General features: G+C 38.1%; 1 protein-coding gene across 8 annotated transcripts in view; it reads right to left on the bottom strand.

The window, feature by feature from the left end:
* The window catches only part of sona (sol narae metalloprotease), a 42,292-nt gene extending 21,575 nt beyond the window's left edge, over positions 1-20,717 (bottom strand). For 2 of the 8 annotated variants that reach the window (XM_034333976.2, XM_034333985.2), the window contains exons 1-2: positions 17,429-17,804; positions 15,638-15,962 (exon numbers count right to left, since the gene is read on the bottom strand). The gene's annotated coding sequence lies outside the window, so the exon portion shown is untranslated. The other 6 variants (XM_034333981.2, XM_034333978.2, XM_034333983.2 and 3 more) reach the window with 6 other exon arrangements.
* Between the last annotated feature and the right edge of the window lie 2,990 nt (positions 20,718-23,707).

Genomic DNA, 23,707 nt, shown 5'->3' with positions numbered 1-23,707 from the left:
CTCCTGATAATACCAGTTAGACTGCAATCGGTTCTCTACCGGTTAAAAATAACGGTGACGGTGTGCGGTGCTACGTGAGCCGAAAAACGCTTCATATAAAAAAATTATGTAAAGTATCAAGGACTGGTGACTGACTAAGGTACCAATGAAACAGTTGATGCACACGCGAACGAGACACCCGTCGAACTGGAATAAATAATGCTCCTCCGCCGTGCCGCGCCGCGCCGCGCCGCGCCGTGGCAACGTGTTTTTGTGAACATGGAAAGTTGATTTCTTTCGTTCCGATAACCATCAACTTACTTAGAGAAGTGATTCGTTAAAACGGCAAGAAACGTTTAAAAAAAAAACTTCTGATGCTTTAATTTAATTTCATCATTTTTACTTGTGTAGTTATTAATCCGCAAAATTAAATTAAATTAAAAATTGTTATTCTTTTTAGATAAAATCTGCTTCTAACGAGAGATAAATTTTCAGTAAAAGTTTCTTCTAAATTCTAAATGTATAGTAAAATATTTCATGTAAACACACATATATTTCCTGTAGCATAATGAAGGACACTGATGGAGAAGTATTTGAATATTCCAACAAACACCATCAAGGTTTCTTATGGTGTAACCTCTTTGGGATACAAATCATCATTTGTTTATCGCATGCTAATTTTCAGTACAAGCAAGCTTTACTTAAGATACATATATTACTGCTTGCTAACATCATTACACAAGAATATCTGCTCTGTGTATTAATCATGAACCCAACGAATATTATTAAGAGAAAAAAAAAATCCAATTCAACAATCTAATTTATATTTCTATTATTTGAAATTTCTTTGAATGTATGAAATCGACGTGAAATTTTAAACTTCGTATCAGTCCAATCGCTGATTCTTGCGACAACCCGCTTACAACTTAGGCGATTTGGTACCGCATTAATAAGTACCATTTCTTGCGTTACCAAACTTGATATTTATCTCGGTTGCACGACAGTATCGATCGTAGAATCGACGCTTGTATCGAACATTGTACCGACAGTTTATAATACACGTTTGTCTTTTTCGAAAGAATTTCATTTCTTTTCTTTATCACGAATCTTTTTTATCGAACTCTACGTGTTAAATTAAATTGCCTTGAACGAGTATTGATGTGTATTTGAACTATCTTAGTTTTATTGTATAATAAATAGTTCCTTCGAAAGCTTATTTCATTGTTCCTGGAACTTAATTTGAATATACATATAATACTCCCTTGTTTGCACATCGTCCAGAGAATTATACGTAGTGAGAAAAAAAGGAAGTGATACTGTTGAGATTTTTTTTTTTTTTTTGGAAATGACGAAAATAACGTGTCAAAATATTAAATGAATTCATGATTGATCGTACAGTTGGTTTTACTACGTTGTTTTTTAATTAATTACCGTCATAAATCACGATGTATTGTACAACCAAAAGAAAAAAAAAAAAAAAAAAAAAATACTGAAATTACCTAAAAACTAGTTGTCCAATAACACGTGTTTCCATTACAACCTGTCCGATGTTGATTATGGAAATAAATGACAAAGAACTCTTCCAATCGTTTTGCACAAAATACTGAAAGTCGTAAAAAAATGGATATTTTAATAAGGCTGGATGAATTTGGAATTCAACCAAACACGTTTTTAATCGATTCGAAAACAAGAAAAAAGGAATCTCAATCTACTAACATTATTTAATATATATCATTTCAATCTTCACGCGATCGGTATAATTAATCGCCATTTAATGATAGATATTACACGAAAAATCAATTTACGAGTTCAATTCTTATCAATTGCAAATAAGGTATCATTTCGTTGGATCGTTTAGTGAACGGCCGGCCACTTAAAGTTATCGCAACCGTCGTAATGCACCGATTATGAATAGCATAAATTGAACGTAAAGCAAGACGTCGCGTCGTGACAGTAGAATGGAGAATGTCTTGGGATACTATCCCAGTTACCGCGTAACCTTTAAATTATGACTAGAACTGTTGCATGTCTAGCGTAGCTCGCATGTTTGGCCAACCGATATTTAAACAACGCGCCCCGGAAGTAGAACCATAACATTCGAAACTTCAGCAACGTGATTTTTCTTATTTACCTTCGTTTCAGATTTCCATACATTCTTTTTTGCTTTTTTTTACCAAAAAGAATATTGGATACCAAAGAACAGAAATCGTCGGTCAGACGAAGAAACAAGATTAGCGTGTTTCTTGCAACGATTTCAATGGTAACCCGTGTATCGATAAAGCTTATCGATAACCGTTGTTTCTTGCAAGTATATTGGAACAGAGATTTAAAGGGTGTCAGTGCAATTTCTTGCATCGACATGAAATCAGATCGGCGAAAAATTTCGCAACTCTCAGCTGTTTTTATCACTACGGAGGATGCACGTGCATTTTGTCGTCAATCTCTCAGCCTACGGCTCTGAAGTTTACCCGTTTGAACGTAATTTTATCCTAGCGACCGAATAACGCCAATTTAGATGAAGCGTAATTTTACCCCATCAACTGAATGACGCAAATCTGGATAAAACGTAATTTTACCCTAGCGACTCTAGGCCTTGAAATGTCGTCCAACGAAATATGAAGACATCAAATTCATCAAGAGTGATCGAGTTGAAAAAAAAGATTCGAGAAGCATTATTAAAAAGAGATGATAAAGACCGTCCGTAAATATGGTAAAATCCAGCTACATATTTTGATATATCGAACGCGGAATACCATCGACGTGAAAGGATAATGCGGAAGGCATGTCGCGGGTAAGTGACCTTTTAGACGATAATCGGAAACGAGGAAAGATAATTCGATTGCGTAAAGGAGATGACACCGGTTGATCGTCACTTCAGAGGTACATACAAGTAGAGACTGCACACCCGCAACCTCGTCTCGTTATGCAAGAAGTAACGATGCAAAAATCACTGATGCGGGACCACCTATCTACGCAAGGACATTCTCAGAGAGACCAAGTTTTCAGCTGTTGCGTTGCAATCAACGTTTGTGCAATGTTAAAGACCTCGACAATGGGGACAGATATGCGGCCAATTATTGTCGACTGTCTACTCGGTGCAATAATTATTTCATATCCATCGTGTTAAGCCTGTCTATGGATCGCGTTCGAGCCAACAATTATATTGTTTTGCGATACGATACGATACGATTTAGATAAAGCTTTCAGAGCGTTGTTCCTTTCACCGACGCGACGCGACGGTCGCCTCGAGATACACGGTCAATGCATTCATACGTACTTGGATCCTGGAAACGAATCCTCCAATTATTAATGTATCTTGTGACTCGAGGATACTTTCTCTTAATTAGTGCTTTTTGTTTATGCCCCAACTACTATAGTAAAACACATTGAAATATTTTCTCCCTTCTTAAAATTTCTTAAGGTTCATACTATTAATAAACAGAGTATTCCAAAAGTCTTTTGTTCTGTTTGTATTCATTAAAATGTTTTATAAAAATAAGTGGTCATTGACTCTATAATCTAGACGAATAGTGTATTTTGTGTTGCGATTTCTGAAAAGAATGAAATTCAGGTTTGCGATGCCTCGGACCATCATTTTCTGTGGGTCTGTTGCGATGCCTCAACCTTGACCTGTATCGAACTAGACCAAACTTTAAGTAGGTTTTTATGCACATGTCGCAATGTTGTCCCCAACGCCAATTTCACTTCGACCGTGACTCGAGTCGGAAAGCGATGTCGTCTGACAAATCACCTGTCATCGATCGTTCAAATGATCCAGACGGTTTGCTAAATATTACGGATATTACGGACAAATTTACCAATTTATGTCTCATTGCCGATTAAAGACACTGTATCTCATCGTCAGTTAGAGAATCAAAAGAACACAATGGAAATGAATCGCTTTAAAAATTATTTTAACACAAATATAAATAATCCTCGTTGAAATATGTACTGAATTACAATAATACCGAAGAAATGTTATTAATCCTATCTTAATCTTGCGTAAATTAAAAACGAAAGAGAATGCATTTCGAAATGTTTAATAATCTTTCAACCGGACGTACGAAGCGCGTGCAGTGTTGAATTAGCATGAAAACAGCATTGTGACAGTGTTCTTACTATAATATAACTGCCGATCTGATGGTAACTTACAATCAAAATAGAATTGTGAAATGCATATCTATAAGACGGCTACTACTATAAGCAAGTTTCTTTTCGTTTGCTGTCCAACAGAGACAATATGAATGCAAATGATGACATTCTTGATTATAATGGGAGAATGTAATGTCTGCCTACAATTACCTGTTTCGAACTTACTTACATCTACTCTTTAGTAGAAAACCATACAGTAGTTTACACTGTTATCTTTCCCATAAGCAACAAGTAGGATGTCATATCCGCACTTTTGATAAGAAATAAGTTGACCACAAAATGCGATTGCAATTTCTTGTAGTATCGTTCATCGGGGATCAACGTGGTAGCATCAGTCAAAAATAAAAAAAAAAAAAAATTAAATAAAACATTAGAATTATACCTTAATCATCGTAAAAAAAATATCGCTATATCTTCCATTTTCGAATGCCTTACTGTATTTTTTGTCCAATTACAAATACCTGAATAATCGATCCCAAAACTCCCATAACTCCCATAGGGAGTACCTACAGTGATTTTCAACCTTGACCCGTATTCAGTCGGCGTAAACTCAGGATCCACGGTGAATCGAGCAAGTTCGAAACCAAAGGAGCGTGAAAACGGCTTTATCTTATTGTTAGCAGGGTATACGGGCTGCGGGTATGGCAGCAGTATAACCTGCTTGTTCGTGGCCGACGCGACGCGACGCGACGTTCTGCCGCGTGGAACGTGAAACGAAACGAAATGAAGGACGTGTTCCGCCGCCGAATTGTGTCGAGGATCCAAGATGAATATCAGTCGGCCCCGGTAACGCGAACTAAAACGTGAGCTTACCGCGGTATGCACAGAAAATTCCGCTGGATAATGTCCATCGCGACAACAGAAACATATTATATGATAAATTCAACAAAAACTGTCTGACGCACTTCCGTGAACCAGTCAGAGGTTCTTACCCTCTGAATCTGATGAATCGTTGACCACGATAGAAATAGACGTGCCTAGTATGATACACTAGATTTTAGAAATTTATTTATCTATTTGAAGAGTCACAGGGAATAATATAGAGACCTATTTGAGCTTGGATTTCTCCAATAAAAAATGATTGAAATAAGTAAAAAAAAAAATTTTTTTAATTACCACAGATGGATACTTATGTATAATAAAGGACTAATAAGCAGCTGAGGTGACTGAAGAATTTTAATAGGTGAAAGACACGGGATAATATCCCGTATGAAACGTATGATCGTTTCATAGTAAACGTTTAATAATAAAACAACGATGTGCCAAGAATATCGACCAATATTTATCTGGTTATTATAACGAGATAAAAGCAACGGAAATTGAATCTTCCTCGAACAGAGAGTCAACGTTAGACAGAAAACACGTTTTGCAAACGTTTTTGAGGGCCTTGAAGAGGAGGAGGAATAAATTGTTTACGGATTCTTCGGTTGAACATGGCTGATCGAGAACTGCAGAATGTAAATGTGGAACTTCTGGTCAAGGATAGCGGTTATAAAAGTAACAGTCGTAAGTGCCACCTCGTAAGTTGCAAGCTGCAACTCGTCTGTCATTATAACAGTAACTATTAGCCTTAATAATGGCCATGTTACACCGTACAAATAACTGTTTCACAAAACTCCGTAAGATTTTTTTTTTTCCCTACTATTAGACGCGACCAGGTAATTTCGTTGAAAAAAATTCACCAATTGTTCTACGTTTATGTAACTAGAAATCGAAGAAATCATGAAATTACCGCGAAGAGAGTGCATCATGAATAAACGAACACTGATTGTGAATTACGTATTTCGATCCTCGATGAATTAATTAGCATGCTGCTAATTGCCCTCTGTTTTCTTGGCAAGGTCTGCACACGCGGTGACAGATCACTTAACGAACCGATTCTAACAAAGTGTGACACTTTAAGTGTGTTCGTGAATCAACCTTGTTATTCTCTTCGTCGTTACCGGTATTGTTATGAACAAATTGTTCGAACAAGTTATTATGCAATTGTATTGTCCAAGTAATTTATGCTTCATAGTACTATATGTGCGCTGCGACAGCTTTTTTTTAGGATCTCATTACTTTGCAATTGTGTACATACACGTGTTAATTGTTTTAATTGCAAGGTGTATCGAAAAAGAATTTGTCAATTGCGAATTCGATGAACCAGTGAACGAATCCAGGTTTCGAGTACAACAGTCTCTGTTGAGACACAATGATAATAATCAACTCAACTCCTAAAGGCGATTATTATAACTTCTGACAATTTAGAAGTTGTTAAGTTTTTTTAAATAATATTCAATGAAATTAGGTTGAGCTGAAATTAGTGGGGAGGTTCAGACCAATTACCCTCGCCTATTAAAATTTCAGGAATCATTTCGAATATTCTACTCCACAATTAAATAATAATTTAAATCTACTTATCTCCATGTATCAGGCTCGCGTTGCACAGAAAACGTTCGATAATCTTAGCCAGAATTCCCACGATCGCGATAAGTATGTATCATTCCGGAAACAGTTTGTTCAACATATGATATATCCATCAATTACGCGTGTTGCAATTAAAGCAAGGTATTGGAACGCAATAAATCGTCCACCCGGAAGTGGTGCTGCGCTTTTGGCTTAGATTAAGGAACGCGATCGTAGGAAATCGAATTCCCAAGTCGTATCGGTTCACCAGCGTTTATTTGCCGGAGCTTTGTGTCAAATTTCAAAAGCAATTTCCGCCTGACTAAATGATGCCCTTTTTATTTTCGCAACGAAACGGTCCGCGCTCTTTCACTCGAGATCTTTGGATACGCTCTCTCGAGCAACCGATGAGAAGCGTTTGCTGCAAGCGTGAACCACCGCGTCTCAAGGTTTTGTCGATACGACGATACTTGAACACAGTGAACTGTGCAAATGATCATTGGGAATGAAAAAAAGAATCTGTTAGGTGTAAGATGTCCGACGATCAGTATTTAAATCACGCGTGAATGAGAGTATTAACGCGTATTCAACGAATACGTCCGAAGGATAAGCGAGTCCAGGTCTGAGTTTATTCATGATGGAACTGAGAAGCATACATATGAATGAAGAGTGTTTAGAATCAAATGAAAGACTATGTGATATGTGATTTATAAAATCGATTAAAATCGGTAATTGGGGGAGTATTCGGAAAATAGTCTCCAAGTTGTTTAGAAAATCGAGACGCGAATGGCGTGCAGAAGGCTTCTTACCACAGAGATTCCAGTCTCTGAGCTGCGTGTCAAGGTTACTCACATTTTCCGACACTGAATATTTAAAAGGTGTACATACATACATACATACTAGTCGTTACGACGCGACATTCGCACGATTGATTGGTATTCGACTTTCGAGTGCTAAACTGCCGGTCGTCGATCAAGCGGGAAAAACGTCGATTTCTTTCTTTTGCACTAATTGTTAACAAGTAATAAAGATGAATTCCAATTAGCAATCAATAATTATATTTAAAATGAGAAATTTTAACGCTAAACTCCGAGTTATCGATTATAGATAATATCAAGATTGCAATAGAGATCTATGAACTCGATGTAGTAGCATGAGAAAAGATAACATCAGTCGAATGATAATATTTATTCTGAGCTACGTGGATGTTCAAGAATGTTTTTTTTCCTTCATTGGCAGTCACATTGAAAACAATTCTTCGTATGAAAAATTTACCGCGAATCGTTACACGTTTCCTCCATCTTTCAGATACCTACCTAGTTGCACTTTGAGACGTGATTAATATGGACGATACGATCACAGCACGGTCAATGTTAAACAGCGTCGAAAAAATATTTCAACGAACCGCAAGTGATTCGTCGTCAATGTAAATCCAGTCTGACGGCGACTTATCAAAATTCTCTGGATGTGGACTAACTGGACTGTGCGCGATCAAGATCCCAATCGCTCCTGGAATTCTAAAAGTTCCTTCTCGAAACTTTTTCGTTTCACAGAGAAATCACGGAAATGTTTGAAAAGATTCTACCTAGAATTCTGAATCTCGCTTTCTATTTCTGCTGAAATTAGTGCGAAAGATTTAACATTACTTAAGCTGATTTATCTATTTTCGCTGAAAGAGCGTAACTAGAGGTAACAAATAGCCTGTGTCCTAATCCAGTATCCACGCTCTACTTGTACCACTTTCCAAGCGAACAGATTAGTAGCCGGGGCGTGATTAAGGGCCAAAGATACAAACAACTAATTCATTAGACCGGACTAATTCATTTCTGCGTGTAACACTATGGAGGATATTAATCGCGTGGCACGCCAGCAATGGTTTTCCAACCTGGTACGAACGAGCTGGAGGCAGGGTATTCGTAGCTACCGAGAAACGAGAAACGAGAATCTCGCGGAACGTAGACGCGAGGAAAGAGAAAAATGTATTCTGGGTGCGCCTACCATTGTGCTGCCGGCACTGGGTTCTCGCATTCGATTACGCGAGACGAGCGGCTTGCTCGAGAGGCGAGCGAACGGCTGCACCACCGGGCAATACCATGGAATGGAATGGAATGGAATGGAATGGAACGGAACGGAATGGCAGGAGTGTTACAAAATATCAGCTTTCACCGTATCACCGAGCTATACTGTACATAGACAGACAACGGGTACAGAGTCTCCTTCGTCCTCGACGTTTATTCCTTGTCATCAACATCATCATCCTTCAATCTGATGTTAATGACGTTCGATATACTTATCGAGTACATTTCTATTGTCATTCTGATGGGTGCTAGCACCAATCTTTTTTGACGATGAGGGTATCTCTGAGTAATCCAGTGTAATCGAGGACGCACCCTCTATGTCCTATTTTATCTACCCTACACAATCGATGACTCACCGTTTGCGTCCTAGATCAGTTATCCGATTAAACTTTCATCGTTCGTCCGATACAATCAACGACGCGACACGACGCACCGTATGCGTCATGCATAGAAATTTATATTAACAACTGGAAATTGTATATACCCAATCCGAGGTATTTGAAGTGAAAGTTTTGCGGTGAGCTACATGAGCATACACGTAGTTCATGCTCACATGTGCTACATATACGATCGGCCGTTGATTTTTCAGCAAGTTTGATACGGATCTACGGTGATCTAAGCTGACTCATGCACGGTAGTCAATCTATCGTGTAAATATTGCAAATGTAGTGATAACAGCAGCTGGTGCTTGGTTCGTATTGCGTATGCATAAACTATGACGTTTAACGATTCGTCTGTTTAATTAATAGACATGTTTAAGAGTTATGCTCACAATTAGACGATAGTATGAGGAGGATGGCTCGTACGTTTGAAGGCTAAACTGTTAGAAAAATGATAGACAATGATAGTCTTTCGATCGCTAAAGCAGTAACAATGAATCTAATTGATCGAACCATCTCCAAATAAATTCAGAAGCCCTGACAATAATCGTGTCGAACAGAAGCATACATCAAGTGAAATATTTTCCTATTGGCAGGAGTCGTGACGACTATGTTTGTTCGACAGACAGCCTATATAGATAAAGATAGCACAGTAACCTGTCACGGTTTCGGTTGGTGTTTCATCGAGAACCGATGGTATGTACGAAAACACCTGTAGAAGAGACGGAACGGGTTGCGTAAGAATGTCTCGGGGCACACGACGAAGGCTAGATTGGGAAAACGTTGATGGGTGTTCTGCTAATCAACCGCTGCCTGTACCGATCGCCAAGTAAATGATTCGTTAATGGGAATGCATTTACGTAAAAATGTACTCGGTTCCATTGGCCTGTCGTCAATTGCACGAGCCACTGGTTTCTGCGAGAAATTTCTATCGTCGCGTCGATCAACGATCCTGTAACGAGACGTGCTCCTTTGACCGCATTACGTAACGGGTGATCCGCGTTGTAGAATCTTGCGACATTTTTAGGAGAGATCGTTCCTCCAGACTGCGCGCATTTATTTCTTTCGAGAAAATCTGCTGATAATCGGCCAATTATCAATTATCAAGGTGATGAGCTGGTAGTCAGCTGGCAAAATTTCTGAATCGCGGTGGAAAACGCTGAATTCAAAGCACACCTGCTCTTTGCAAATTAAACTAATTATGCAAACTAAATTGTATCCAAAATTACAGAGTGCTTTTAAGAAGTAACCTGTCGATGTACATTCTTGGATTAAATCATTCTCTAAAGAACGTTTGATTCGTAAAACAGTAATCAGATAATTGTAACGGACTGACAAGTGAAATGGAACGATTCGATTCGACGCGACGCGACGTTGACGAGTTCGATTTCCGCGAAGAAATTTCTAGCAAGGAATCGTTAATTCAAATAACCGAGACCCTGAAAAGGAGAGTCATTGATCGATAATAAAGCGAGTTAGATCGACGTTTGAGAACGATGGAAATTGAAAATTACAAGCCGCTTCACGGCGCTCGGTTGGATCAGCTGTGCGGCCATCGTACGTTCAACGATTGCAAAAGTGAATCGGCGATTTCTTCAGCGTCGAAAGTTGTTTCCCGCGAGCTATAATCGCGACTCTCGCCATGTTTTATCAACGAAATCCCTTGAAAAGGTAGAAATATACGGAAACTTGAAGATACGTTCAAATGTCACGGACAGCGACAATTTAATCGTCGTTAACGTCAATTTTCGTATCATCCTAGCCCGTGACCGTGGCAAATTTCATACCGATCTCTTGCTCTTCCGTGTTATTCAACCGAATGTTATTTACGTGAATCCCGTGATAAGAAAATTACTGAAACAGTCATTTCCGTTAACAAATTCCGTTATCATTTTTTAATTTATAACCCGAAAAATCAAAGATTCATTGAAAGAAAATTCTTCAGAAATTCTCTGTTTAATTGGTTCAAGAGGCACCACAGAAAATTCCTCTATCGCGGTTTCCTTTCAACGAATTTTCAACTATCTTTCCGTCTAATAAAGAACGATCGCATGTCCACCTAAATGTCCACATCTAGGACTAAAAGAGACGTAACGGTTCTCCAACGTGGCGCGATTAAAAATACGGTAAATCGACGGGTTTACGAGAAGTCACATGGATCCCACCACAGTTCTATCGATGGAAGGGAAAAAAAAATTTACTTTCAATCGCGTAGCATTGAGCTCTCCAGCTAGCTCTCACGTGGAAGTCCACGTGAACGTAGGTGGCTATAGTCGCGACCGCTCTAAAACAACGATCCCGTGTGCAATTAACCCTTTCTCTACCAACGAGATAATACTGACAGTGGGGCAATAACTTCGATCACCTTAACACATTGTTCACCGGCTATTCTATGCAACAACCAACATCTGTCGTGAGCTATTACACGTTTCTTTTATTTTTTTTTCCATTATATTACACAAACAGATTGTTCAGATAAGGGTTAAGTATATTTTGTATAAAAAAATTGATAAAAAGTGTTAATTTTGAGAAAATGGCAATAAAAAGAGTATACATAAGAGGGTGTGTCTATCATTTTTCCATTCACTTGTTCCTGAGGCCTAATGCTGTAACCGTGACCCGTTCGCAAAGTTCGTTTACCAAGCATAATAATCGCTTCCGTGGCAGTTTCGCGTTTCTCTTTTTTTTTCTTCTTCTTCTTTTTTTACATATACGGGCCGAACGAGCGATCGTAATCTGGCGAACGCAAGCATAACAACGCTGCTAACTTAATAAACCAGAGCTACCTGTTATATAAATGAATCGTCTGCTAAAAAGTTTGCTACACCTGTGGGAAAATGAGCGTTTCGAAGGGTTCCAAGATCTGGCAATGCTTCGTAACACGAGAAAATGATCGAGCCCAACAATAATTGCAACTTTAATCACAAACGCGTGACTCGTTATGTAAATGAATAGGCGATTAGAAAAAAAAAAAGATAGACAACGGAATTTCACAGGTTTACTTTCTAACGAGGGGAAAAAACAACTGGTCGATCGAATAAAAATAACGTCTTTGGGTATCGATCGAATGCCACTTCCGATTCATTTTCCGGACCGGAGAAAGTTGCATTTCGATCGAATGAAAACATTGTAAGAAATTTATTTAAAATGTAATATAATTTTATGGTTTCACTTTGCAACGAGGATATAATTATTATTTACTGTTAATTCAATGAAAATATAATACTTTCTTTAGGAATTATGATGATTGATGGATCGTTTGAAAAGCCTTCGAGAAAATCGCAAATCGCGATCGAAATAGAACTTGAGGAGCGTGAGAGTGAGCGAAACATTCGATATAATAGGACAAATTACGAGAAAATGGATTACCTCGTCGCTGTACGATGCAATTCCATGGTTTTACTTTCGAATGAAAGGAAAAAGAGCTGGTACGGATTCGCTGAAGACACTTTCTTCGAAAATGCTTACTCAATGACTTTGAATAATTTAATTGTTCAAAAACAATGCTTCCGATGTGATAATGATTTGGAAATTAAATTGGAATCAGATAAACTTGATTTCTCGTGTGAAAAAGGGAAAACCCCACTGCCCCATCTTCCATTACAATTTTTACTTTACTTTACTTTACTTTACTTTATTTAGAATAAATGTAAATTTTTGAACCACGTTTATCAACCAAGGGGATCCTCAAAGGTTCGACACCTTTCGACGAAAAAAATTCGGCAATGCTTGAAATCACGAGAAAACGTTCGAGCATGGCCTACTTCAACATGAAACTATTCATCGTGAATACTTATCGAAAGGTTGGTTTTCTCCGCTCGTGAAAGCGCCCTGTGACCTGGACAAAAAAGCTTCGACACAGATGAAATAATCATTCCGACTATGTTTAGAATTTCCAATAAAATCAGTTTCAAGGAAAAAGCAACAGGAGACGGAAGGAAATCGGCGGTTTATATTTCCGCGCGCAATTAGCGCCGGCCACACGTGAAAGCGCGTGGAAATTAAATCGATCGTTCGTGCAAAGAAGCGGAAGTCGAAATATTTTCTGCGTGAAATTATTGCCATGCCTAACATACAGTTTGTTTGTAAACATGAAACTTGAACATTTAATATTAGAAGAATCTTTGTATTCTAATGAAACTCTGCAGACCTTGTCTTCTTTTCAGATGGAAATAGAAATTGAAGGAAAAAATCACATTTAGACTCGTTGATTATACCAATTAATTTCTTTACCAGTCATTACGCAGCTGACGAGCGTTTTTCTTTCGACCACAGCCTAATCGTTCGGACTCCTACGTGATGGGATATCTCTCGTAAGTATGTAGACAGAAATCGAAAGCTCTTCCAAATACGAACGGGTTAGGTTAATTAAAGCGTGCACGAGCTGCTGATCTCACAAAGTGGACAGATGCAAAAGCATCGTCAACCATATAAAGCTGGTATGGATTATATAATACATAGAACCGCGTCTCGATTTTCCCCGTTACGGTGCGTGTATATTGAAAACGAGAGTCTCGATCTATCCGCCGCGTGTTCGCTTGTTTCCTCCTCCGGCGAACGAGGAAAGTGTATCGGGCGAAGATTGTGTCAGAGAATAGAGAAATGAAAGTGGCCGGCTGTCAATGAGGTCCCGCGCGTTCGTGCACGAAGTCGACATTTAGCCGCAATTAAAACGAACCTACAGAAACTTGCTTTCTATACTGTTCAATCGTTCTCTTCTGTCTCTGACAATGAGATACATATAAAACATTAGAGGCGCGGGTGTAACTAATTAGGGTTGCTCCGGCATAGGGGCCAGGGATCTCCACCGGGAATTTTTCTGAAACGCCGATGGCTAATCCACTTCTGACCAGACTCCCCTCCCCTTTGTGAAATGAAATGAAAACAATATTTAACCTAGAATGCAGTATGGAAATGATCGTAAGAATAACGATTTTCTAACGGGATCGTATTGGTATCAGCATAAAAGGATGCATAGCACGGCACGTGTGCACGTTTCTCTAGCTAGACAAGGGCAACACGCGTTACGTGTCAAAATTTTGTAATGTACCAGCCTTTTGGTACGGTAAAAACATAATAAAAAGATGTTTGAGTCTTTTGTTACAAACGCAAAAAATAACTGACCTACTTTTAGTCTTTCTAGATTTGCGTTTAGAACTTCAAGCTTGATATCCGAATACAGTTGAACGTTTAAAGAATCGTGTTCAAAGGTTGAAAATTAACGAGTTCGATTTTTTTTAATTATCATCCTTGTCGTAAGTATATTTGAAATGCAAATCTTTAATATTCGAAAATTTTTATGTTACGTTACTTTTAATCACGATGGAATTAAAATAAGGAAAGGTTGAAATCACATTCATAATCGTTCCGGTGAGAAACGAATTGAAACGATGTTTAATTCCGATGCACTCTTTATGTATTCGCACACCAGTTACGTGTTTTGTTTCCTATAATATACCTACTTCCCGCTTACGAAATGGCCTCTATTTAACAAAAAAAGAAAAAAGGGAAAAAAATTAGATTTAATCGCACTTTCAACTTCGTGCTCGCGATACGATTCGTCGCGTACATAATTCGCATTTTCGAAACAAAAAGGATTAAGTATTCCAGGTGAACGATTGTTTGGTAAACACTTTCGTATCTACAGTAAACACCGATTGCCTTGCAACCGCGTTTAAGTGTCTTTGACTGATTGTACAAAACAGAAGAGAAGATCTACGGAAAGATATGTACCTGAGAATTTAATTCAGAACTTACGTTAAACTATTATAAATAAAATTCCTGAAATATTGTTATTCGAATTCAACATTAAAACAGAGCATCTGACTGACAATGAGATAGGTTCAATTAATTCCAATAAAATTCATAAATGAGTGGTCGTTCAATGTTTATGTAAATGAACGTTTACATAATATAGAGTTACTAGATCCTTTTTGCTTCCTCTAATTACTTTACCGCGCTTTGCGGAAGTTGTTTGTTCGATGCAAAATCTTTTGCCTCCGCCAACTAATCAATCGAACGCGTTCGCGTGAATAATCGTTCGGCAACGGTTAATTAAAAAGAAAAGAAAACAGATAGGAACAACACGTTTAAAGTAAAAATACAACTATCAATGAAGGAACAACGAACGCAACGTTAAGCTAATAATTTTTATTTCTAATCGATTGGATAATCTTTCATTTAAAGTTCTTCCAAGCATGAAAGTAATTTTTCTATTCTTAGCCTTGAATAGCGTTGTCACTTGAACAACTTTCTACTGACTCAACGAAACATTTACTCGATAATGATGAAACACCGTTCTATGTATCTGTTAGAGCAATTAATAGAAATCATTTTTGCGATTTCAAGATTCGATCCCATTTTAATGCTTTCTCATACGAGGTAGTTGAAACTGAAGAAAAATAAATGATAAATAATGGCCGCTAATTTTCGGTGAACAAATGGGAAACAATGTTCCGAAAATACGCCACCCTCGCGGGTGACAAGAGGCGCGAAATGCACCGTTAAACACATGAAATTTGCCAAAATTTTGTAACAGATGATGGAGCGAAAATATATAAAATATATAAAATATTACTTTGCACGTATCGAGAACCAAAAATAAGAACCAAGAATACGCTAAATTTTCTATAAATAGTCGGAAATAAAAGAAAAGCTTACGTCATTTATGGTCGACAGGACTGGAGCTGCGTCGATCGAGTAGACGATCTTCCACAGTCCTCATATTTCCATTCTCGGTGTCATTACGACGTCGAAAGGTTAAAAGGTTCACTTGTCACGCGCGTATTAATGAGGAAAATAAAAAAAAATAAAAATAAAAATAAAAAAAGGACGGACAAGGTTTCTCACGAGGGTGAACTGGCTCGATCCTTCCTCCTTCGTTCAACGAACTCGTTCGAAGACCTTACTTCCGGCGTTCACCAACTTCCTGATCACTGCACATCAATACACACTGGCTCCTTCGCGCGTCTACACGTTTTCTCCGCTTTTTCGAACGAAAAAATAAAAGAGAAAAAATACAGTCGAGTTTCAGAGAAATCGAGTCAGCAATTTTTCAGACGGGAAAAGCTGTTTTTTCCACGGTCCTCTCGGATACGCAAATTTCAACAAAACCGTTTGCAGTTTGCGTCGAAAACCGGAGAGAAAAGCATTTTGAGCGTGTAAAGCACGTTACATTTGAATTTTTATGTTTTTTCTACAAAATTTCAAAATGATTGAATTTTTGAAGATAAAAGATTCTAAACAAAGTCTGTATTCTTTTAGCTGGGACAATGGAACAAGACAAAATACGTAACAAGCATCATACCATTGGTTGAAAATAAATTGGATCTGTTTAAAGGAGATACCTAGCATTTAATTAACTTATAATGAATGATCGGATAAATCTTCAATGCCAATCTGTTTCCTTTTACTCAAAACATAAATATGTATGATACTAAACAATTGTTACCGTGAAGCATTATGCTACATTAACAGATTATTAACTTTTAGCCTTTGCTTTCGATCCATAAATCATTTACTTAATTAGAGAAAAAAAAAGTGTTTGTAATCATTATCGTTAAATGTTCTAATGAATTTCAAATTCTATCCCACCTTTAAAGAACTTCCAACAGAGCAGAGATTTGCAATAAAGTAGCGAATAGAAGGGAATAATTAAACGAAGAAGAAGAAGTTGTTTTAAATTCAATTGCAACAGAGTGGTTGAAAGCAAGTGGAAAAAGCGTTGTCTTGTTTCATTTCCAGCGACAATGCGCGCAACATCGGACGTTTAGCAACGAAAGGCTGCGAAACAACCGCTTCCTCAAGCTAAAAACCTCGTATCCCATAAAGCGTTCGCCTTTCGAACCGCCTAGCATGTTATCCAAGCGAGAACGCTTGATATCCTCGAAACGAAACGCGAAATCGATTTCCAAGCGTATGGAAACGGACAGTGAAGCCTTGATGGCGCATCGCTTGTGGAAAAGAAACGACAGGTGTGTTACTCTCTTCGCGATCCACGCAGAAACGCATCCTTTTCCTCCGGTTTTCCTCCGTTCTCCGTGAAACGATCACGTGCGGTATCTGGCACAAGTGCAATGTTCATCGTGCACTTTCGCTGTCGATTCAACACGAGCCAATTCCTCGAGAGTCGATCGAAAAGTATCCACGATTTCCTCGAGGAAATAGGGTAAATAGGGTAACTTTAGCTTAAATAATTTTTTTATGGAAGAACTACTTTAACAACGGTAACAGGACAACTAAAACGAGTCCCCAGCCTGTGTCACGAGAAGTTACAAGTCAGGAAACGCGAACAGAACCGTATGAAAACAGACTGTTATATTATACAAGGTGTCTCTGAAGAAGATTTATCTCCTCAAGGTAGCCCCTAAGGACGCACAGAGGATTAGAATTGCGGATACTTTTCGATCAACACTCGTACTACACTTTGACTCTCATTGTCAGTGTCCTTACGCGAATGGTATCCTTCGATCCTGAACCGACTAGATACACACGAGCCAGCTCGAAAGTGTTCGACGATCAACAAGTGACACCCGACGACGAATATAAAACTCAACTGGATCTCTCACGACGTATCCTCTCTCCTCGACGTACTTGCGTTAAACGAACTCGAATTCACGGGCATTTCTTTTCCCGTCAGCGGATACACCGTTGGTCCACGTTGGTCCACGTTGGCGAGGATTGGCGAGGATCGACGAGGAGGATCGAGCCGGCAAGTCGGGAGAGCCGGCCGAGAGAAAAAGAGAGAGAGAGCACAAGCGCGGATTCGAAATTAATGTGAATGCGCGAGCGGACTCGGTCTAACTGCGGCCGACGATACACGTCGACGTCGGTGGCAAAAGCAAAAGGTGGGGAAACGACCCACAGCCAGAGAGACTGGGGACTACTACTTGCCACTACCGGCGATCAGTGATTGTTACACGGTTCCCGTACTTACGTGCACCACCAAGAGAAGGTTGGCCTGGCCTCCGATCGCTACGCTACAAAATCGGGAAAGTCGCCAATTCAGGAGGGCCTCTGTCCTTCTCGAACCCCCTTTCCACTTAATAGGCTCAGCCCTAACCCCTTCTCTCACCAAATAGATTATATTCATTGTAATATCAATATCTAAATAAAAACTCACCAGAAGCTACTACAATACATAAGACGATAAAAGCTAATCTAATCTCCCTCCCTTCTGAAGATCCATATCCACTTCTAATACCCAAAACCCTTCGTTTCCTAAGATTTCCTCGTTTCTTCCTCAATTCTCAGGACACTAAACACTAAACTCTCGTTCTTCAGGAAGAAAGAACTGTGGGAAGAAGACTGCCATGCCGGACGGAAGTGATTCTACACTTGGCGTGTCTCGTCTGGAAGTTTAGTCATGACCGGAGTAAGAGTTACAGTTATTGTAATAAAACGAATTAAAGGATAAAAATGGTGTATGGGAGGGTTGTGTGCACGCGTCGAAGCGAAAAACAAAGAGCAGAGTAGAAGGAAGACGCCGGAGGCTCGCGATTAGAAGCTATCGTTTTCCGGTTTTCCGTTCGCAAGCTACAATCCTTGCTTACCTGCTTGCTCTTTCGCCTACAGCACCGCGGCTCTCTTGCCTCGCGAGAGGGAAAGTATTTTATACCACGCTTGGCTTGGCAAGAGAAAGGGGACACGGTTCGCTCCTAATTTCTGTTTTAACTCGGTGAACCTATATATCGTGGCCGAGCGTGTAACTGAACGCCAACGTTCTCAAGAACCGTGTGTTTATCGTACAGTACTTTCAGCGGTATGCGCGTTATTGTGCGAATTAATGAGAACGTTGGTTCGTTTTAGCATTACAGGTCAGTTTTAAGTAGAAACACAGCCATACCGCGTTAACTTCTTCATGAGAAGTATGCACTTTGATATCGACAGAATTTCAATCATTTCGTTCTTTAAGTACTCTGACCTTACGAATAGCTGGTAAATTGTCAAACGAGATTTAAATCAGGTGAGTTTCCAAGATGGTCTAAGCAACGTAACCCTTTCGCCTTGAAATTGTAAGACCTTCAATTGGAACTAGCGATTTGGATCTCTTATAGAAATAACAACCACGAAACATTTGCCTCGGAGAATGTTTGACAACTTCCTATTCATAATTTTTCTATAAAGACTATAAAGTGTTGTCGAGTAATTTGATATTTAAAACTCTGCGAATTATTTCACAATATTATAAAAAAAGAACAGTTGTTTACCTTCAGGATTAGAAGGTAGGTAGGTATATGCGTGGATAATAATAGAGCAGACAATTGAACGAGTATACGACAATAAACGTGATCATTGATATAATACACGTCGCGAGTAATTGCATTTAGCTAGTTTTCATCATCCTGTATTTGACGTTTACTATAATTGCTGCTTCCGAGCTTAAATGCAGATAGGACATAAAAACTGTAAGAGGCATTATTATCTTTTCATATCGTCTCGTAATTCCTTTGGCTACAACGAAAGCAAAAGGAAAGAAAGGACGCGATGGCGGCGAGCGCGATCAAGAGATAGAAAGACGAGGATACAGCCTCTTGGTTGAAAGTGAAATCGTCTGCGCAGCATTACTTACTTGTATCATAGCCGTTATTATATGTTATGCCAGGCTTCGGAGGAGTTGAAACCGCGATTACAGCAGTTGCACACCGGAACCAGGCACGGTGAACGCGTGCGCGACCGGATATCGCGCCTGTACATCCGTCCACGGCGGGCAACCTCTCCGATTTGACGAAACTGAACGTGAAAACGGTAATCGTTTGCCCCTGAAACGGTACTGATTCCGTAGGGAAATCCGTATATTGTTTCCAGCTGGTACGCGAGTAAACAGGAGGCGCGGGTACCTGCGTTAATTACGAAAGTGAAAGTGTGGGTCATTCAAGACGCTAAGATATAGTATGTGTATATGTATACATACATATGTGCATATGAAATAAAAAAGAAATCTTGATACCTCTCCTTTCTGTTCCTTTTACGTAACTGATCTTGATATTGTTCCTATGCCTCGATTATCCACAGAGCGAAACCGACAAATGTTCCAATTCTTTTTCCGCAACCCCTGTAAGAGTAAAATTTTTCAGAATTTTTCAGAATTTTTCAGAATTTTTCAGAATTTTGCTGAAATATTTTATCACTCAACATAAATCCTTTAGACATATAACAAAAATACCACCCTTTTTGCCCTATTAATAATCTCTGTTGTTTATTACTCCAATCAGCTAGTGCATATTGATTTTAGATTATTGTTACGCTAATCTTCAATTAAAAACATTTCTAGAATAGCACAACTGGCCCCTCATATGCTGCATGCAGATTGTGAGTGCATAATTGTTGGTAAATACGATTTCTCAAGATACATAATTGACTGTGAATAATGTCATTTAATAAACGCGATAATATTTATTTCTATTCTGACATCAGTCGATAATGAAAAAAACTGCTCAGAAAATGAAAAATCTAATGGATTAGCTAAACTCCGAATTCCGCATCGGTAAAACAGGCCATGTTTGATCGAAAATTAAGCTGAACAGAAACTGATTTAAGCGCCACCTGAATTATTGCATCCAACTAACGGCATGCTATACTACGTTACCTTTCGCAAATACCTAAATCACACATGTATACTATATGTATATTTACAATACTGTAATTAAACAATACTGACCATCCATTCACTATTATTCATTTTCTTTCCGTAAAATTGTATCTGCAATGTGGTACACTTCAGAATCTTAAAGACATATGTAGGTCCTGAAAAAAATATAACAGCGATTAAATAGAAAAAAAAGCATTTTCGCAGCCAATTCGCTCGTATTATTTGCTGCATAATTAATAAATATACCATAGAAATAATGATACAGTTATTAATTAGTCATCAAATAATAACGATTGCCCAGGTCTCACCACGGGGAGGTTGCTGCGGGTGGAGACCCGCCCTACCTCATCCCATCCACCCTCCATTTATGCAAACTTTTATTTTTATTCAATACCATCATCCTCTTGATGCACATTTGCAAAACATTTTTGACTGTTATGCAAACGAACAACAAAAGGAGCATTATTTTTATTCACTACCTACCTATCTACTTATCTATACATATATTTACGTAGATTTTCGCTTTTTATTCCTATCGCAACATTTTTTAATTTTGATTTTGATTACAGATCTGTAATTAATAAATATACATACTTATATTACTAAGAATGCCTACCTAAACGAGCGCTCGTAATTATATTAAAAATTCGCTTAAATCTAACGCTTTCTAATTAAACACTGCAGTGTTTAATGACCATAAAGTCATTAAGATATAATCATTCTACAAAACCATAAACTTACAACGTGTTTATATAAAAATTTTAAGGGCTGTACATAAATAAATATGTGTTGAATTTGTTGATTTTGTCGTCCTCACCAGAATACTTCCTGAAAGAAACTACGAAAGATTAGATACAATTTTCAAAATTAATAAGGCGGATAATACCTTAATACGAAAAGGATTAGATACAATTTTCAAACATACTAAAAGACTCGTATTACCTTAATACCAGAATACTTCTTGAAACAAACTAAAAAGGATTAATTACCAAAATACGTCCTGAGATATTTCTCTGCAACAGAAACTTATTAATTGAATCCATATCAAGACAAAAAGTTTAATAGATAGAAAGAAGATGCATTAGTACACACAAAATTTCACAAAAATCAGAGTCATTGTTAATGACTCATTTCCAATGAAAAGAAGGAACATCAATTCAATTTCAGTACCAAAATAAGGAAAAAAAAAAGATTTAGAAGAATATATCGTCACGCAATAAGTGATTTGATTAAAAAGGATTAATTGTTTTTCATTTTATAGTATTTAATATTCGTTCATTTATTAACAAACAGTACACGGTATTTTAATTGAAACAACCATGACTCTACTTGACTTTATTGCATTATATTATTCAATACACCTTTCAATGCAAATTTATTGTAAATGGAAAAACTGAAAAGAAAATCGCAAGAGGACTTTGCTTTTCGGGAAAAGAATATGAAAATTTATAAAAGTAATTTAATTAGCTTCTCCGTAAGCTTGAAACGAAACATCGCGATGAAAAATTAAAACTGAACAACTCGAACAACAATTATCTACTACTTTTGTTTAAATAAAGTAAAATAAAAATTTAATAAGCTATCTCGAATGAAGAAATATTCCTTGAAATAAATTATCACCAATCGTCAAAAAAAATAAAATGAATTTCCATTTTAAATAAAACTTTGAATAAAATTCTATTTAAAACTTTATCGTATCTAATAATATCCTGAAAACATTAAATTCATATATTATTTAACAGTATTTCCAATAACCGAATGCTCAATATTTTCAAAATTAAAAAATGGGAAGAAAAAAGAATGGGGGCATGGCAGTGGGAGGGAGGGTACAGGGGAACCTGAAAAGAAAAGAAAAGTTTGACTGCCCATAAGAGCAATCCCTAAGCAAACCCTATAAAAGAAACCGAAATCACACGCAACACTAATTTTAAAATTGCAAACATTCTGAACTATGACAAAACATCGGCTGGCAACGAAGGGTCTCACGCCCCCTAGACTTACGCCAGACGCTACATACCACCCACCCCGCCTGGACGTCGTAACGCCAGGACAGAGTGCACCCCTTCGCTAAGAGCGCTACCCGCCCGTCCAACACGTTGCATCCAACGGTGTCAGATTGACGGACGCCCATAGTATAGACAAAAGGACTACAGTTTAGAATATGGTAACATATTTTCATATGTTCCGTATCCTAAAGCTGCGCCTGCAAAGGCCTAGTAATGCATGGGTATATCTCCCAGAGATGGTGTTCACGGTCTTAGGTCGCGGAATCCTTGACTAGCAATGGATTCCCACCGAATGTGAGTCATAGTTACTTCCACTAATTTAATAAATGTAAAAAAGTAAAAAATTTAATAACAATCGCGAATTCATTCGCAACACTAACTTCATTAATTATATAATATGTAGAAAAGCGTACGCGTGAAGACTGCTCCATTATGCGCAACGCTAAGCTGAAAAAAAGAAAAAAAGAAAAAACGCGAACTATAACGCAACACTACTCAAATCTACCGAATTTTGTAAGACGCAACACTAATCTAAAAAAGGGGTACAGCCAATCCAAGGATCGTTTTTGGGCATTTCCACATATATCGCAACTCTAATGCAAAACGCGAATATTCATTACCGCAACACTGATTAGCAGGGAACTCTATAAACTAATGCAAAGCAATCGCGTATTTATAAGTCTGGGAACAACACTGGGAAACAATCGCGCTAATGTCATTCGCAACGCTATCTTTAACAGACGTGCAATTAAAATGCAAAAAAAGGGGATTCTCAAACCGTGAATCTTTTACTCGCAACACTAAAGCAATGAACATTAAAAAGCAAAACTCTCAAAAATCTTAAAACAATCAACATTGAAAAGTTAAATTCTATTTTAAAGCAATGCAAGAAAGAAACCGTAAATGAAAATCGCGATAATTATGTATACGCAACATTATATTGAACCGTGATCGATATTCATTCGCAACACTAAATTGAAAACGCGATTTGCCCAAAATCATGGGGGTCACGGGCCCCCTCTTGTCCTGAAATTACAAAACTACAACTACAGGCAAGCACAGTGACAAAGTAGTAACGATAATGATTTCCCATCGTTTTTTGCAAAAGGATGCAAAATCATTAGTAGTTCCCCT

Source organism: Osmia lignaria, chromosome 2 (assembly GCF_051020975.1).
Source record: "Osmia lignaria lignaria isolate PbOS001 chromosome 2, iyOsmLign1, whole genome shotgun sequence".
Lineage (NCBI taxonomy): Eukaryota > Metazoa > Arthropoda > Insecta > Hymenoptera > Megachilidae > Osmia > Osmia lignaria.
This window is presented reverse-complemented; position numbering and strand designations above follow the sequence as displayed.